Consider the following 16,853-nt stretch of genomic DNA (forward strand, 5'->3'; position numbering starts at 1 on the left):
GGAGTATCCTTTAGGGGTTCTTCAAACTGGAACTGTGGGGGAACCCCTAAAAGTTATTTGAAGAACCTTTTGTGGGAACTCCTATAAGTTCTTTGAAGAACCCCTTATCATGGTTCCTCAAAGAACCTTTTGGGGTTCATTTTTTTAACTCCCAGCAAACCAGACAGCACCATTTTTTTATTGCCTTTTTTTTTTTACAGATAGCCAGGGGCACACTCCAACACTCGAACATCATTTAAAAACAACGCATTTGTGATTAGTGAGTCTGCCAGAGTTAGAAGGGATGACCAGGGATGTTCTCTTGATAAGTGTGTGAATTTGACCTTTTTCCTGTCTTGCTAAGCATTCGAAACATAACAAGTACTTCTGGGTGTCAGGGAAAATGTATGGAGTAAAAAGTACATTATTTTCTTTAGGAAGGTAGCAAAGTAAAAGTAAAAGTTGTCAAATATAAATAGTAAAGTACAGATACCCCCCAGAAAATGACTTAAGTAGTACTTTAAAGTATTTTTACTTGAGTACTTTACACCACTGGTTATGTGTCATTATATAAGAGCATTAAATATTGCAAGTTGAGCTTCCACCTCCCATTATGGCCTGTAGAGTAAATTGCTGCTCTTAGTTGAGCTAATTAGTCATGGTGATTGGTCTATAGGCATGGTTCATGATGAACAAAACAATGCAGCCTCTCTGTCAATGTTGGATTTATTAGCTTCATTCAGCCTGTTGCACACACACATACGTCTGCGTGCGAGGATTGCATGGAGAGAAAAAAAAAACGTTGAATGTGCCGTGAAGGTTAAGGGCTCCATTATTTTGTGTGCATTATATTAAACATGTGAGGCCTGTCACTTAGGCTGGTCCTGCTGGGCCATACCGATAGTTCCCATGGCACTCATCCTCGATGTTAATCAACAACAACAAAAATGGACTCTGGTTTGTGAGGTGAACTAACCTTCCTACTTGGCTTGCAGAGACAAGGTGCTGTCAATTTAACCTTTTATTTTGACTAGGCAAGTCAGTTAAGAACAAATTCTTATTTACAATGACAGCCTACCAGGGAACAGTGGGTTAACTGCCTTATTTAGGGCAGAATGACAGATTTTTTACCTTGTCAGCTCAGGGATTCGATCCAACAACCTTTCGGTTACTGGCCCAATGCGCTAACCACTAGGCACTAGGCTACCTGACACCCCAAATAAACTGGATGTAATTAGCTTGAAGAATACTGTCAGTCCCTGGAGAACCCTTGATCTGTGTCCCTAACGTAAGATGAAGTGGGAGTGCTGCTGCCTGAGGAGCTGCAGCTGCAGTCAATATTAACTGGGCTGGGCTATTTTTACCCCATTTTGTTTTTCCACTGAATTGGTCTTTTAACCCAAATATATATGAATTCTAGTCAATGGACACAATAAGCAAAAATGTGTGAGATGTTTGAAATGATTCCCTTTGTTTTGGGCAATGATAACTAGGACTGTAAATGTAGGAGAATGTGAATTGTTTTCACTCAGTCGGATTCACAATGTTATTTTACGCATTTCCACATTCACATTTTTTTATTGAGTTTTCTTGCTTTCTGCTCACTGCAGCCAGTGTAAAAATCCATGGTCTTGTTGCGCTGATCTGTCAGTGTTCCCTCCAATTGACTTTTTCTTGCTAGATGTCTGTCTCTCTTGATATATTCATGCACACCAGTCAAGGGGATATTGTGTAGGAGATTGAAAGGCAAAGGTATGTAGTTGTCAGCTGAAACCAAAATCTGGTTCTGAAACATTGGGTACTCTTGGACTATTCGTTTCAAAGACAAGCATAAAAATGTTACGCAATAACAAGATTTAGAAGGAACATCTTACCTCATACAAAAGGTACCTCTGAAATATGGACTATTTGATTACATACAGTCAAGTCCCAAATTATTGGCACCCTTGAGAAAGATGAGCAAAAAATACTATATAAAATATATAATACAAATACTACTAATTCTACAGTATTTGAATGCAAAAAAAGGGAAAATTATATTATTTTATACTAATGCAAGTGCTCAGAGCAAGAGATTTTGTTAAACAAGTAATACAAAATTATCAAAATGATTGGCACCCCTGTTTTTAATACTCTAGCATCCTCCCCTTGCGAGGATAACAACACAGCCTTAAACACTTTTTTAATGATGATTGGAGAACACATTGGGATGGATCTTAGACCACTCCTCCATACAGAATATTTCCAGATCCTTGATATCCTTCGTCTGCGTTTATGGACTGCCCTCTTCAATTCAAACCACAGGTTTTCAATGGGGATCAAATCCTGAGACGGCCATTCAAAATGTTGATTTTGTGGTCAATGAACCATTTCTTTGTGGATTTTGATGTGTGCTTGGGGTTATTGTCTTGCTAAAAGATCCACTTGCGGCAAAGTTTCAAGATCCCTCCCAAATGTGTTCTCCAACCTCATAAAACATTTTCGAAAAAAAAGCTCAGTGTCGTTATACCTGTATTGAAAACAGGGGATTCAGGAGAAAGATATGATCCCTTATTGATGTCACCTGTTAAATCCACTTCCATCCGTGTAGATGAAAGAGAGGAGACAGGTTAAAGAAGGTTTTTTAAGCCTTGAGACAATTGAGACATGTACTGTGTATGTGTGCCATTCAGAAGGTAAATGGGCAAGACAAAAGGACATCCAGCCAACTTGACACAACTGTGGGAAGCATTTGAGTCAACATGGGCCAGCATCCCTGTGGAATGCTTTCGACACCTTGTAGAGTCCATGCTCCAACGCATTGAGGTTGTTCTGAGGGCAAAAGGGAGCGGGGGGATCCAACAACTGAAAAAACACATTTTGCCCCAGGGATCCGTGGAAGTTTAGAGGGTGTAATACAATACAATGTAATATTATTAATCTACAATGTTTGTTATTAAACCTTGGGCAACATGAGCCTATTGGTATCCACAGTACTCCACCTATTATACATTTTCCATCTCAATACTTCAATACTATATTTTTTTTACATAAATGCACTGTAATTTAAAGTAATTGTCCAGTGAAAATCAAACTTTTAAAAGTTAATGTTCTGTTAACTCATACCCAAATAATTTTGACTATACTCGTATTTGTGGCCGAAGCATTAATTGGAGAAAAAATACTTTAAAAAAGCCACCTCAAACTTGTATCTCAAACAGACCGTTTCAAAAATGCTTTTTAAATGAGATTTAAACATAATCGGTTCAAGGACATACATCTGGTGTATTAGAAGCATTTATTGGTACCATGATTGACTTTCTATTTATTTATTTCACTATTATGGGGGATCCTGTTTTCTGCTAACAATGCCTGCAGTGGTGCGGTCGGCCGTGAACTTCCATGGCTTCAATGAGAGGTGGCAGTCTGTCACGTCTGCTCTCGCTCCTCCCCTCCGGTGTTTGACGTCGCCGGTATACTAACCGCCGGTCCTGGGATCCATCATTACGAGCACCTGCACGTTGTCATGAGGCAAACCTGGACTCCATTACCTTACTTATTACCACCCCTATATCTGGCCCTCCCTTAGGTTCCTTCCCCAGTCAGTATTGATCCTGTGTACATGCAAAGACGCTACTGTTATGTTGTCTCGTTTGTTGTTTTATTAAACGTTTCACCTGCTTCTCAACTTACAGTGTCTTCGTTACACAGTCGTTTTCTCTCTGCCTCATGACAACATGTGTAGAACTGCAGGATATTAGCGTTATAGTTGCAACAAGAAACATTTCTCTGCCCCATGACAACATGTGTAGAACTGCAGGATATTAGCGTTATAGTTGCAACAAGAAACATTTCTCTGCCCCATGACAACATGTGTAGAACTGCAGGATATTAGCGTTATAGTTGCAACAAGAAACATTTCTCTGCCTCATGACAACATGTGTAGAACTGCAGGATATTAGCGTTATAGTTGCAACAAGAAACATTTCTCTGTCCCATGACAACATGTGTAGAACTGCAGGATATTAGCGTTATAGTTGCAACAAGAAACATTTCTCTGCCCCATGACAACATGTGTAGAACTGCAGGATATTAGCGTTATAGTTGCAACAAGAAACATTTCTCTGCCTCATGACAACATGTGTAGAACTGCAGGATATTAGCGTTATAGTTGCAACAAGAAACATTTCTCTGCCCCATGACAAAATGTGTAGAATGCAGGAAATTAGCAAGTTTTTTTCCCTCCAAGAGGCAGACCTTTAAAATGTTCATTCCCAGGGCCCGAGACTTGGTTTGTCCGGCCTTGCACACGAAATCATGGTAAAACTCCTTGTATGATATTTTTTTATCTCACTCGAGTTGTGTTCTGATTATGAGGGGGTCACTGATGAATTTGCTATCACAAAAAAGTTTGAGAACCCCTGGGCTAGTGGTTAGGGAAGGGTTAGCTAACATGCTAAGTATCCTAACCATCCTTTTTAATTTTCACATGTAGCGAGCGAAGTGTTCGTGTTGTCCAACCAACATGCATAGTAGCTGAGTCAGACAATATAGTTTTCATGTTTCATAATTATCCTATTTCTCAGTGACACTTTTTTTGCACTATGTTTGAAGGCTGTCAGCTTCTTCTCAGGAGGAGAATCACTTAGCCTTTCAACTAATTTTCAAATGATAGGATGCCTATTTAAAAACACTTTTTCAACATTTCAAGATAGCAGTTAGTTCAGTTTGATCTTATTAAAGACAGCTGTATCATTTTTTTATTCATTTTGACATATTTTTTGGGACCACTTTTTTTGCTCTGTTTGAAGGCTGTCAGCTTCTTCTCAGGAAGAGAATCCCTTAGCCTTTCGACTAATTTTGGGTTAGTTCGACTAATTTTGGGTTAGTTCTCTCAAGAAGAACTAACCCACCCGGTGTATCCAGTATAAACTAACGGTGTACCCCCGGTGTATTCAGTATAAACTAAAGTTGTACACCCGGTGTATCCAGTATAAACTAAAGTTGTACACCCGGTGTATTCAGTATAAACTAACGGTGTACACCAGGTGTATCCAGTATAAACTAACGGTGTACACCAGGTGTATCCAGTATAAACTAACGGTGTACACCAGGTGTATCCAGTATAAACTAACGGTGTACACCCGAAGCTTCCAGTCTGTTATTCGAACTCAATCAGCATGACAGAGTGATCTCCAGCCTTGTCCTCGTCAACACTCACACCTGTTAACGAGAGAATCACTGACATGCTGGTCCTTTTGTGGCAGGGCTGAAATGCAGTGGAACGTTTTTTTGGGGGGGGATTCAGTTAATTTGCATAACCCCCTCCTACTGCAGTACATCCAGGAGGAGGTAGGATTACACTACCCACAACCCCCTCCTACTGCAGTACAAACAGGAGGAGGTAGGACTACACTACCCACAACCCCCTCCTACTGCAGTACGTACAGGAGGAGGTAGGACTACACTACCCACAACCCCCTCCTACTGCAGTACATACAGGAGGTAGGACTACACTACCCACAACCCCCTCCTACTGCAGTATCTACAGGAGGAGGTAGGACTACACTACCCACAACCCCTCCTACTGCAGTACATACAGGAGGAGGTAGGACTACACTACCCACAACCCCCTCCTACTGCAGTACATCCAGGAGGAGGTAGGATTACACTACCCACAACCCCCTCCTACTGCAGTATGTACAGGAGGAGGTAGGACTACACTACCCACAACCCCCTCCTACTGCAGTACATACAGGAGGAGGTAGGACTACACTACCCACAACCACAGTTCCCTAAAGGCAGGGTTGGGTAGGTAAGTACCCCGTTAGAGGGTTGGGTAGGTTAGTACCCTGTTAGAGGGTTGGGTAGGTTAGTACCCCGTTAGAGGGTTGGGTAGGTTAGTACCCTGTTAGAGGGTTGGGTAGGTTAGTACCCTGTTAGAGGGTTGGGTAGGTTAGTACCCTGTTAGTTAGAGGGTTGGGTAGGTTAGTACCCTGTTAGAGGGTTGGGTAGGTTAGTACCCTGTTAGGGGGTTGGGTAGGTTAGTACCCCGTTAGAGGGTTGGGTAGGTTAGTACCCCGTTAGAGGGTTGGGTAGGTTAGTACCCTGTTAGAGGGTTGGGTAGGTTAGTACCCTGTTAGAGGGTTGGGTAGGTTAGTACCCTGTTAGGGGGTTGGGTAGGTTAGTACCCTGTTAGAGGGTTGGGTAGGTTAGTACCCTGTTAGAGGGTTGGGTAGGTTAGTACCCCGTTAGAGGGTTGGGTAGGTTAGTACCCCGTTAGAGGGTTGGGTAGGTTAGTACCCCGTTAGAGGGTTGGGTAGGTTAGTACCCCGTTAGAGGGTTGGGTAGGTTAGTACCCCGTTAGAGGGTTGGGTAGGTTAGTACCCCGTTAGGGGGTTGGGTAGGTTAGTACCCTGTTAGGGGGTTGGGTAGGTTAGTACCCTGTTAGAGGGTTGGGTAGGTTAGTACCCTGTTAGAGGGTTGGATAGGTTAGTACCCCGTTAGAGGGTTGGGTAGGTTAGTACCCCGTTAGAGGGTTGGGTAGGTTAGTACCCCGTTAGAGGGTTGGGTAGGTTAGTACCCCGTTAGAGGGTTGGGTAGGTTAGTACCCCGTTAGAGGGTTGGGTAGGTTAGTACCCCGTTAGGGGGTTGGGTAGGTTAGTACCCCGTTAGAGGGTTGGGTAGGTTAGTACCCCGTTAGAGGGTTGGGTAGGTTAGTACCCCGTTAGAGGGTTGGGTAGGTTAGTACCCCGTTAGAGGGTTGGGTAGGTTAGTACCCCGTTAGAGGGTTGGGTAGGTTAGTACCCCGTTAGAGGGTTGGGTAGGTTAGTACCCCGTTAGAGGGTTGGGTAGGTTAGTACCCCGTTAGAGGGTTGGGTAGGTTAGTACCCCGTTAGAGGGTTGGGTAGGTTAGTACCCCGTTAGATGGTTGGGTAGGTTAGTACCCCGTTAGAGGGTTGGGTAGGTTAGTACCCTGTTAGAGGGTTGGGTAGGTTAGTACCCTGTTAGAGGGTTGGGTAGGTTAGTACCCTGTTAGAGGGTTGGGTAGGTTAGTACCCTGTCCTCAGGACCTTTACCATAATCTATCAGTCTCTGTGTGTGTGTGTGTGTGTGTGTGTGTGTGTGTGTGTGTGTGTGTGTGTGTGTGTGTGTGTGTGTGTGTGTGACATCATCGATGATGCGGTGGGTTTCGTGGCGGCAGCGGAGATGCTGAGGGAGAGGGGGGCGGGGACGATCATCGCCGTGGCAACGCACGCCATCCTGTCCGCGGACGCTCCCAGGATCCTCCAGGAGTCAGTCATTAGTCAGAGAGGAGAGGAGGTACCCCCTGTATATAACCTCATTACTACCCGGTACCCCCTGTATATAGCCTCATTACTACCTGGTACCCCCTGTATATAGCCTCATTACTACCTGGTACCCCCTGTATATAGCCTCATTACTACCTGGTACCCCCTGTATATAGCCTCATTACTACCTGGTACCCCCTGTATATAGCCTCATTACTACCTGGTACCCCCTGTATATAGCCTCATTACTACCTGGTACCCCCTGTATATAGCCTCATTACTACCTGGTACCCCCTGTATATAGCCTCATTACTACCTGGTACCCCCTGTATATAGCCTCATTACTACCTGGTACCCCCTGTATATAGCCTCATTACTACCTGGTACCCCCTGTATATAGCCTCATTACTACCTGGTACCCCCTGTATATAGCCTCATTACTACCTGGTACCCCCTGTATATAGCCTCATTACTACCTGGTACCCCCTGTATATAGCCTCATTACTACCTGGTACCCCCTGTATATAGCCTCATTACTACCTGGTACCCCCTGTATATAGCCTCATTACTACCTGGTACCCCCTGTATATAGTCTCATTACTACCCGGTACCCCCTGTATTTAGCCTCATTACTACCTGGTACCCCCTGTATATAGCCTCATTACTACCCGGTACCCCCTGTATATAGCCTCATTACTACCTGGTACCCCCTGTATATAGCCTCATTACTACCTGGTACCCCCTGTATTTAGCCTCATTACTACCTGGTACCCCCTGTATATAGCCTCATTACTACCTGGTACCCCCTGTATATAGCCTCATTACTACCTGGTACCCCCTGTATATAGCCTCATTACTACCTGGTACCCCCTGTATATAGCCTCATTACTACCTGGTACCCCCTGTATATGTGACAGGTTACAGGAAATACTCATAGCCTGTTATACATTAAAAATTATTAGTAAGTTCATAGTATGTGAGGATCTTAAAACATCTAAGGTTAAAAATATCATGCATTCTGTATTAGTTGATAGAGATTGATAACATTCATAATTGTGTTAAAGTTAAAATCCATCAAGCGTACAAAAGGTAAGAATTGTAAAAGGAATGTGTAAACCGTTATATTGATTACTTTATTTTGTGGTGCCAAATTGAAGGGGAAAAGTGTTAATCTGTGATCTACTAAATGCTCTTTAATCTATGAGCCTGAGATCGATTGCTCTGGTCTCCAGCCAAGTTCGCGGGGAAATCGCGGTCTTTTCCTCATTACAGTAAAAGTTCTCAGTGAGGAAACAATACCGTATCACACTCGGGATTATTTCTCCCCTTTTTCAGGGGCCAAAGCCTCATTAGATATCGGTCGTCCAGAACAACTAGCCAAAGCCTCATTAGATATCGGTCGTCCAGAACAACTAGCCAAAGCCTCATTAGATATCGGTCGTCCAGAACAAGTAGCCAAAGCCTCATTAGATATCGGTCGTCCAGAACAACTAGCCAAAGCCTCATTAGATATCGGTCGTCCAGAACAAGTAGCCAAAGCCTCATTAGATATCGGTCGTCCAGGACAACTAGCCAAAGCCTCATTAGATATCGGTCGTCCAGAACAACTAGCCAAAGCCTCATTAGATATCGGTCGTCCAGAACAACTAGCCAAAGCCTCATTAGATATCGGTCGTCCAGAACAACTAGCCAAAGCCTCATTAGATATCGGTCGTCCAGAACAACTAGCCAAAGCCTCATTAGATATCGGTCGTCCAGAACAAGTAGCCAAAGCCTCATTAGATATCGGTCGTCCAGAACAACTAGCCAAAGCCTCATTAGATATCGGTCGTCCAGAACAACTAGCCAAAGCCTCATTAGATATCGGTCGTCCAGAACAACTAGCCAAAGCCTCATTAGATATCGGTCGTCCAGAACAACTAGCCAAAGCCTCATTAGATATCGGTCGTCCAGGACAACTAGCCAAAGCCTCATTAGATATCGGTCGTCCAGGACAACTAGCCAAAGCCTCATTAGATATCGGTCGTCCAGAACAACTAGCCAAAGCCTCATTAGATATCGGTCGTCCAGAACAACTAGCCAAAGCCTCATTAGATATCGGTCGTCCAGAACAACTAGCCAAAGCCTCATTAGATATCGGTCGTCCAAAGGAAGTCTGTAGACGGGAGTGTTTATGCGTCTATACAGAACAACTGGCGTAATTTCCCGGACTATTAAGTGCACCTGAATATAAGCCGCACCCACTGAATTTTTTAAAAAGTATTATTTTGAACATAAATAAGTCGCACATGTCTATAAGCCGCAGGTGCCTACCGGTACATTGAAACAAATTAACTTTACACAGGCTTTAACGAAACACGGCTTGTAACAAAAATAAATAGGCTTTAATGAAACAAAACTACAAAATGAGGATGTGATTTGCTCGGGTTTCCCAAAAACATGATTTGCTGGTTGGGGTAAGTTTCTCAAAAGCATGTGAAATCACAAAAAAAAAGTGTCTTGGACCCTTACTATGAAATTCAACTTAATAAAATAGATTTAGTTGTAAAAAAGAATAACTTCTCCTGTAAGGCAGTGTTATTAAAATGGAGGTGAAATGTCTTTAAAAAGTGGGTGTTAACGAAATGTCTGTGTGGCACTCTTCCCCCTCCCACTACACTTTCTCCCTCCCCTCCCAGGATGTGAAGTTAAAGAACATGGGTTCTTGGCCCAGCGTTCTCAGTCCACCCCCGCCTCCGCTGTCCGCTCCTCTAGCGACAGCTTCGAACAGGTCCGTCGCGTCGCCCGAGAGAAGGAGAGAGAGAAACAGCTAAAAGCACAGGCCAGGAGAGAGCAGGAGAAACTACGGTAAGAGGGAAGGATGGAGGGAGGGAAAGGGAGGAGGAGGAGGAGAGGGAGAAGACCTCTAAGCCGAGGTAGAAACTATGGTGAGAAAAAAGGAAGGATGGATAAAGGGAGAAGCTCATTCTAGCACCCCATCTAAGCTCATCCCCCTCTGACACTCCACTTTCTCTTCTCCAGTAGCCGTGACGACGAGGACCCTGTGGAGCAGCAGGGGAGGGGGCGTGTCCAGGAGGACACTCGCCGTCGCCAGGAGCAACTTTCGCCTCAACCCCTCCCGCCGACTCCCCACAGGCCCCTCCCACTCAACAGGCCACACCCTCGGCCGCAGCAGAACGCCATGGACCAGCAGAGGGAGCTGGCGAGACGCCGCGAGCAGGAAAGGAGGAGGAGAGAGGTGGTAATACTTTATAGCAGTAATACTACTATAATACTAACATGTTATACTAGTATAGCAGGAGAGAGGTGGTAATACTTTATAGCAGTAATACTACTATAATACTAACATGTTATACTAGTATAGCAGGAGAGAGGTGGTAATACTACTATAATACTAACATGTTATACTAGTATAGCAGGAGAGAGGCGGTAATACTACTATAATACTAACATGTTATACTAGTATAGTAGGAGAGAGGCGGTAATACTTTATAGCAGTAATACTACTATAATACTAACATAAAATACTAGTTTAGCAGAAGAGAGGTGGTAATACTTTATAGCAGTAATACTACTATAATACTAACATGTTATACTAGTATAGCAGTAATACTACTATAATACTAACATGATATACTGGTATAGCAGGAGAGAGGAGGAGAGAATCATCATAAAGATACTTATTAATATATGTATATTCTTGTTATATTATGTATATTCAGTTATATTACAATAATACAGAGGAGAGGTAGTTTAGCTGAGAAGAGATGGGAAAGATTAACACTGCATCTAATTCCTCTCTCTCTCGCTCTGTCTCTCATCCCCCTCTCTCTACAGATGGCGGACACCATTGACATCAACTTCCAGAGCGACTTGATGGTCATCTTTGAAGAGAACCTTTTCTGAGAGAGAGATTGAGAAAGGAGGAGAGGGAGAGAAAGAGATATGAACTCTACCTTATCCCACCATGGCTGGGATTTCACACACAACACCCTCCCTCCCTCTGATTAGAGACCCCAGACCAGGATGTGAGCTCCAGAGACTTGAAGGAGACTGAGGTGAGGTACAGTAATAAGGAGTAGCCCTCCCTCCCTCCCTCTGATTAGAGACCCCAGACCAGGATGTGAGCTCCAGAGACTTGAAGGAGACTGAGGTGAGGTACAGTAATAAGGAGTAGCCCTCCCTCCCTCCCTCTGATTAGAGACCCCAGACCAGGATGTGAGCTCCAGAGACTTGAAGGAGACTGAGGTGAGGTACAGTAATAAGGAGTAGCCCTCCCTCCCTCCCTCTGATTAGAGACTCCAGACCAGGATGTGAGCTCCAGAGACTTGAAGGAGACTGAGGTGAGGTACAGTAATAAGGAGTAGCCCTCCCTCCCTCTGATTAGAGACCCCAGACCAGGATGTGAGCTCCAGAGACTTGAAGGAGACTGAGGTGAGGTACAGTAATAAGGAGATGCCCTCCCTCCCTCTGATTAGAGACCCCAGACCAGGATGTGAGCTCCAGAGACTTGAAGGAGACTGAGGTGAGGTACAGTAATAAGGAGTAGCCCTCCCTCCCTCCCTCTGATTAGAGACCCCAGACCAGGATGTGAGCTCCAGAGACTTGAAGGAGACTGAGGTGAGGTACAGTAATAAGGAGTAGCCCTCCCTCCCTCCCTCTGATTAGAGACCCCAGACCAGGATGTGAGCTCCAGAGACTTGAAGGAGACTGAGGTGAGGTACAGTAATAAGGAGATGCCCTCCCTCCCTCTGATTAGAGACCCCAGACCAGGATGTGAGCTCCAGAGACTTGAAGGAGACTGAGGTGAGGTACAGTAATAAGGAGTAGCCCTCCCTCCCTCTGATTAGAGACCCCAGACCAGGATGTGAGCTCCAGAGACTTGAAGGAGACTGAGGTGAGGTACAGTAATAAGGAGATGCCCTCCCTCCCTCTGATTAGAGACCCCAGACCAGGATGTGAGCTCCAGAGACTTGAAGGAGACTGAGGTGAGGTACAGTAATAAGGAGTAGCCCTCCCTCCCTCCCTCTGATTAGAGACCCCAGACCAGGATGTGAGCTCCAGAGACTTGAAGGAGACTGAGGTGAGGTACAGTAATAAGGAGATGCCCTCCCTCCCTCCCTCTGATTAGAGACCCCAGACCAGGATGTGAGCTCCAGAGACTTGAAGGAGACTGAGGTGAGGTACAGTAATAAGGAGTAGCCCTCCCTCCCTCCCTCTGATTAGAGACCCCAGACCAGGATGTGAGCTCCAGAGACTTGAAGGAGACTGAGGTGAGGTACAGTAATAAGGAGTAGCCCTCCCTCCCTCCCTCTGATTAGAGACCCCAGACCAGGATGTGAGCTCCAGAGACTTGAAGGAGACTGAGGTGAGGTACAGTAATAAGGAGATGCCCTCCCTCCCTCTGATTAGAGACCCCAGACCAGGATGTGAGCTCCAGAGACTTGAAGGAGACTGAGGTGAGGTACAGTAATAAGGAGTAGCCCTCCCTCCCTCCCTCTGATTAGAGACCCCAGACCAGGATGTGAGCTCCAGAGACTTGAAGGAGACTGAGGTGAGGTACAGTAATAAGGAGAAGCCCCCCCCCCCCCTTAGCGGTGGGGACCGGGAGTACAACTTCCACTTTTTGCAATTTCAGATGCGTTTTTTGTGTCTAACTGCCCGTTTATCGTTGATGATTGGTTGTTGCCGTGGGCAATGGTGAAACCGGATACCTATGGATAAACAGATATGTGAACTCCTCTTGTATTCTGAAATGAAACCGGAGGGAGGAGGGGAGGACTGAGAACTATTACCTGAACATAAAGAATAAAAAGAGGGTTTAATGGAGAAAGAAGATGTGAACACCTTCTAACGTGCGAGAGGGAGGGCCGGGCGAACGAGAGGATGGACAGACTTCTTTCTCTTTGATTCATTTCTCTCTTAATCTAGAATTTTTCTCTCCCTGTTTTTTGATGTTGGGTTTTATTAAGCGGGGTGGGTGAGGAGATGGGGGAGGGAGAAGTGGGCCGGCTGTGTGTGTGTTACCATGTTTACGTCCCAAAAGGGCACCCTATTCCCTTCATATAGTGCACTACTTGTGTCCAGGGCCCATGGGGATCTGATCAAAAGTGGTGCGCTATTTACATTTACATTTAAGTCATTTAGCAGACGCTCTTATCCAGAGCGACTTACAAAATGGTGCATTCACCTTATGATATCCAGTGGAACAATATATATATATTAGCTATATAGGCACCCTACTCCCTATAGCTATATAGGGAGTAGGGTGCCATTTGGGACTTGTCCTCTGAGATGGGTTCAGTTTCTCTCCGGACAGCAAGATGAACACCGGGGTCACACCCCAGCACTATAAAGAAGCACCCTTCCTTCCTTCCTTCCTTCTTTCCTTCTTACTCTCCTTGTTCTTTGTGACATCACTGACTTGACACAACTTGAAAGTGTAAAAGCTTGAACTCCATTTTTTCAGTCATGTCTGATTCATTGATTATTTCAAGAAAGGAGGCAGAGAGGGAAGAAAGGAGGCAGAGAGGGAGGGAAGGAAGGAGGGAACGAGGGGAAAAAGAGGAAGGATGAGTGAAGAAACGAGGCAGAGAGGGAAGGAAGGAGGGAACGAGGGGAAAAAGAGGAAGGATGAGTGAAGAGAGGAGGGAGAGAGGGAAGGAAGGAAGAGAGGGAGGGCGGGGTACATTTTAAAGGTGTTGGAATGTGGCTCTTGCCTTACAGCTCTGACCTGTAAATGAACACACGCCACTGATTTTATATATATAAATAAATAAATATATATTATATACGATGAAAAGTCCCTAAAAATAATTGGATTATGTTGTTGGGAGGGAGAACGGCTAATCTGCCTTGTGCTCAATTCCCTTTTGGTTTTTTAGAGAATTGACTGTAAATAAAATAAATAAAAATAACTTTTTTTTATGATGCTATAAAAAATAGTTTTGTCTTGTTCATAACCTCCTTTCTCTCATCCTGTTTTTCTCTGTATCAAGTTCAGATATTCAAGAGTTTAAAGACCTCTGTTTTTATTTAAACAGTATGAATAATACCAATGGCTGGGCTGATGGTCAGTTCAGTGACTTGGAGCCTTTGATTGCCCTGCCTCTGGGAGCCTGTCGACTTGTTACATGATTACTGAGTGAAAGAGAGCCTATGAAAGTTTTCATGGAGGGTGGGTGCCCCCTGGTGGCTGAACCTGAGATCAATGAGAGAACTTGTCAGAAAAACGACAGTCCCACTTTCTCTGTCATTGTACAAAGTAGAGAGTGGGGGAAAAACTGTGTAAAAATGTATACAGAGGCTCTGGAATTTGTCATAAAAAAAAATACTAAAATAGTGAAAAAGGATTAAAATAAAGTTCCAACAGTACATGAGATGATCAGACTGAACCAACTGCTATCTTAAAATGTTTATTCAGTTAGGAAACAGAGGATGTATTACATAAAGTTATCACAGAATTAAAGTTATCACACAATTAAATAATAAATCCTCACTCACACAAGACAAACATGGCTTCATTATTGTTCACAGTTTATTATCATAGTTTCTCACAGATCCTGGCTTCCACTGTTAGAATGGCTGAGCGAGAGGAGGTGGGGCTTTTTTCATAGCCTGAGAGAGAGAGAGAGAGACATTCAGTTTTACTAGAGGGGTTGGGTGCGCCCCCTGTTGGCTGAACCCGGGTGGGAGGTTCCCCCTTAGCAAGCAATGGACCCCAGCACACCACTGAAGCCATTAAGAACTATATTCAAAAACCCACCTGGTAACCTGTTCAATCACCAGGCACACGGCTCAACATAGTTCAATGACAGAGACTGTGGACTTCGAATAATTTTGGGTAAAAAAAAAAAAAATGGTGAAAATTAATAAAATGAAGTAGCAGCTGTCTTTGATATGCTCAAAATTAACTAACTGCTATCTTGAAATGTAGAGAAAGTGTTTTAAAATAGGCATCCTATCATTTTAAAATTAGTTGAAAGGCTAAGTGATTCTCTTCCTGAGAAGAAGCTGACAGCCTTCAAACAGAGCAAAAAAAGTGGTCCCAAACAATATGTCAAAATGAATAAAAAAATGATACAGCTGTCTTTAATAAGATCAAACTGAACTAACTGCTATCTTGAAATGTTGAAAAAGTGTTTTTAAATAGGCATCCTGTGGTTCGGGCTATGTATTTAGGTAGAGGGGTGTTTGTTTTATGTGGTCTCGGGCTATGTATTTAGGTAGAGGGGTGTTTGGTTTATGTGGTTCGGGCTATGTATTTAGGTAGAGGGGTGTTTGGTTTATGTGGTTCGGGCTATGTATTTAGGTAGAGGGGTGTTTTTGGTTTATGTGGTTCGGGCTATGTATTTAGGTAGAGGGGTGTTTGGTTTATGTGGTTCGGGCTATGTATTTAGGTAGAGGGGTGTTTGGTTTATGTGGTTCGGGCTATGTATTTAGGTAGAGGGGTGTTTTGTTTATGTGTTTCGGGCTATGTATTTAGGTAAAGGGGTGTTTGTTTTATGTGGTACGGGCTATGTATTTACGTAGAGGGGTGTTTGGTTTATGTGGTTCAGGCTATGTATTTAGGTAGAGGGGTGTTTGGTTTATGTGTTTCGGGCTATGTATTTAGGTAGAGGGGTGTTTGGTTTATGTGGTTCGGGCTATGTATTTAGGTAGAGGGGTGTTTGGTTTATGTGGTTCAGGCTATGTATTTAGGTAGAGGGGTGTTTGGTTTATGTGGTCAGGGGTTTGTTAGTCTATGTTCTATGTTAGTGTATTTCTATGTTCTGTCTTGTCTATTGTAGTTCTATGTTTAGTTAATTGGGGTTGGACCTTCAATTGGAGGCAGCTGGTTATCGTTGCCTCTGATTGAAGGTCCTATAATTAGGAGTTTGTTTGTCATGGGGATTTTGTGGCAGATTGTTGCTGTGTATAGCTTTGTGCCTTACTGGCCTGTTCTTTGTCCTTTAATAAAAGAAGATGAGTGTACATTTTCCCGCTGCGTCTTGGTCTAAACCCTACGACACCCGTGACATTTACATTAGGGTGTATTGTTAGATACTACTGCACTGTTGGAACCAGGAACACAAGCATTTCACTACACCCACAATAACATCTGCTAAATATGTGTATGTGACCAATAACATTTTTATTTGATTGTATTTTTGAAAGTGTTACATAATTCTCAATCCGCTTTGCGTCGTGCCTAAAAACAGCACTTAGCCGTGGTACTGTATATTAGCCATATACTGTCACCACTTCCACCGAAGTCATTTCCTCTCCTTGTTCGGCGGTCGGCGTCACCGGTCTTCTAGTCATTGTCGATCCACTTTTTCATTTTCCATTTGTTTTGTCTTGTTTTCTTACACATCTGGTTTCCATTTCCATCATGAATTGTTGTGTATTTAACCCTCTGTTCCCCCATGTCCTTGTGTGGAATTGTTTGTTTGTAAGTGCTTGTACTCTGTTACTGGTGCGCATTGGGTTTTGTACCCATGTAGGTTCGTTTTGTATTAAACTGCTCCGGCTATTACCTATCTCTGCTCTCCTGCGTCTGACTTCACTGCCACCAGGTCCGCAATCCTTACATATACCACACCTCCTCAGGCCTTATTGCTT

The 16,853-nt window shown here is 43.9% G+C and overlaps 1 long non-coding RNA gene across 2 annotated transcripts; it reads left to right on the top strand.

Moving 5' to 3' along the window:
• Positions 1 to 7,134: 7,134 nt before the first annotated feature.
• On the top strand, positions 7,135 to 11,364 carry LOC145866034 (uncharacterized). Of its 2 annotated transcripts, none has more exons than XR_014383124.1 (4): positions 7,135 to 7,281; positions 9,929 to 10,097; positions 10,272 to 10,491; positions 11,088 to 11,364. It is a non-coding gene; the product is annotated as an uncharacterized LOC145866034 (long non-coding RNA). The 2 variants fall into 2 exon arrangements; XR_014383123.1 differs by having other exon boundaries at positions 7,136 to 7,281; positions 10,272 to 10,488; positions 11,088 to 11,354.
• Positions 11,365 to 16,853: the final 5,489 nt, after the last annotated feature.

The sequence above is a fragment of the Salmo salar genome, unplaced genomic scaffold (assembly GCF_965601325.2).
Source record: "Salmo salar unplaced genomic scaffold, fSalSal1 ptg000117l, whole genome shotgun sequence".
NCBI classification, from domain to species: Eukaryota; Metazoa; Chordata; class Actinopteri; order Salmoniformes; family Salmonidae; genus Salmo; species Salmo salar.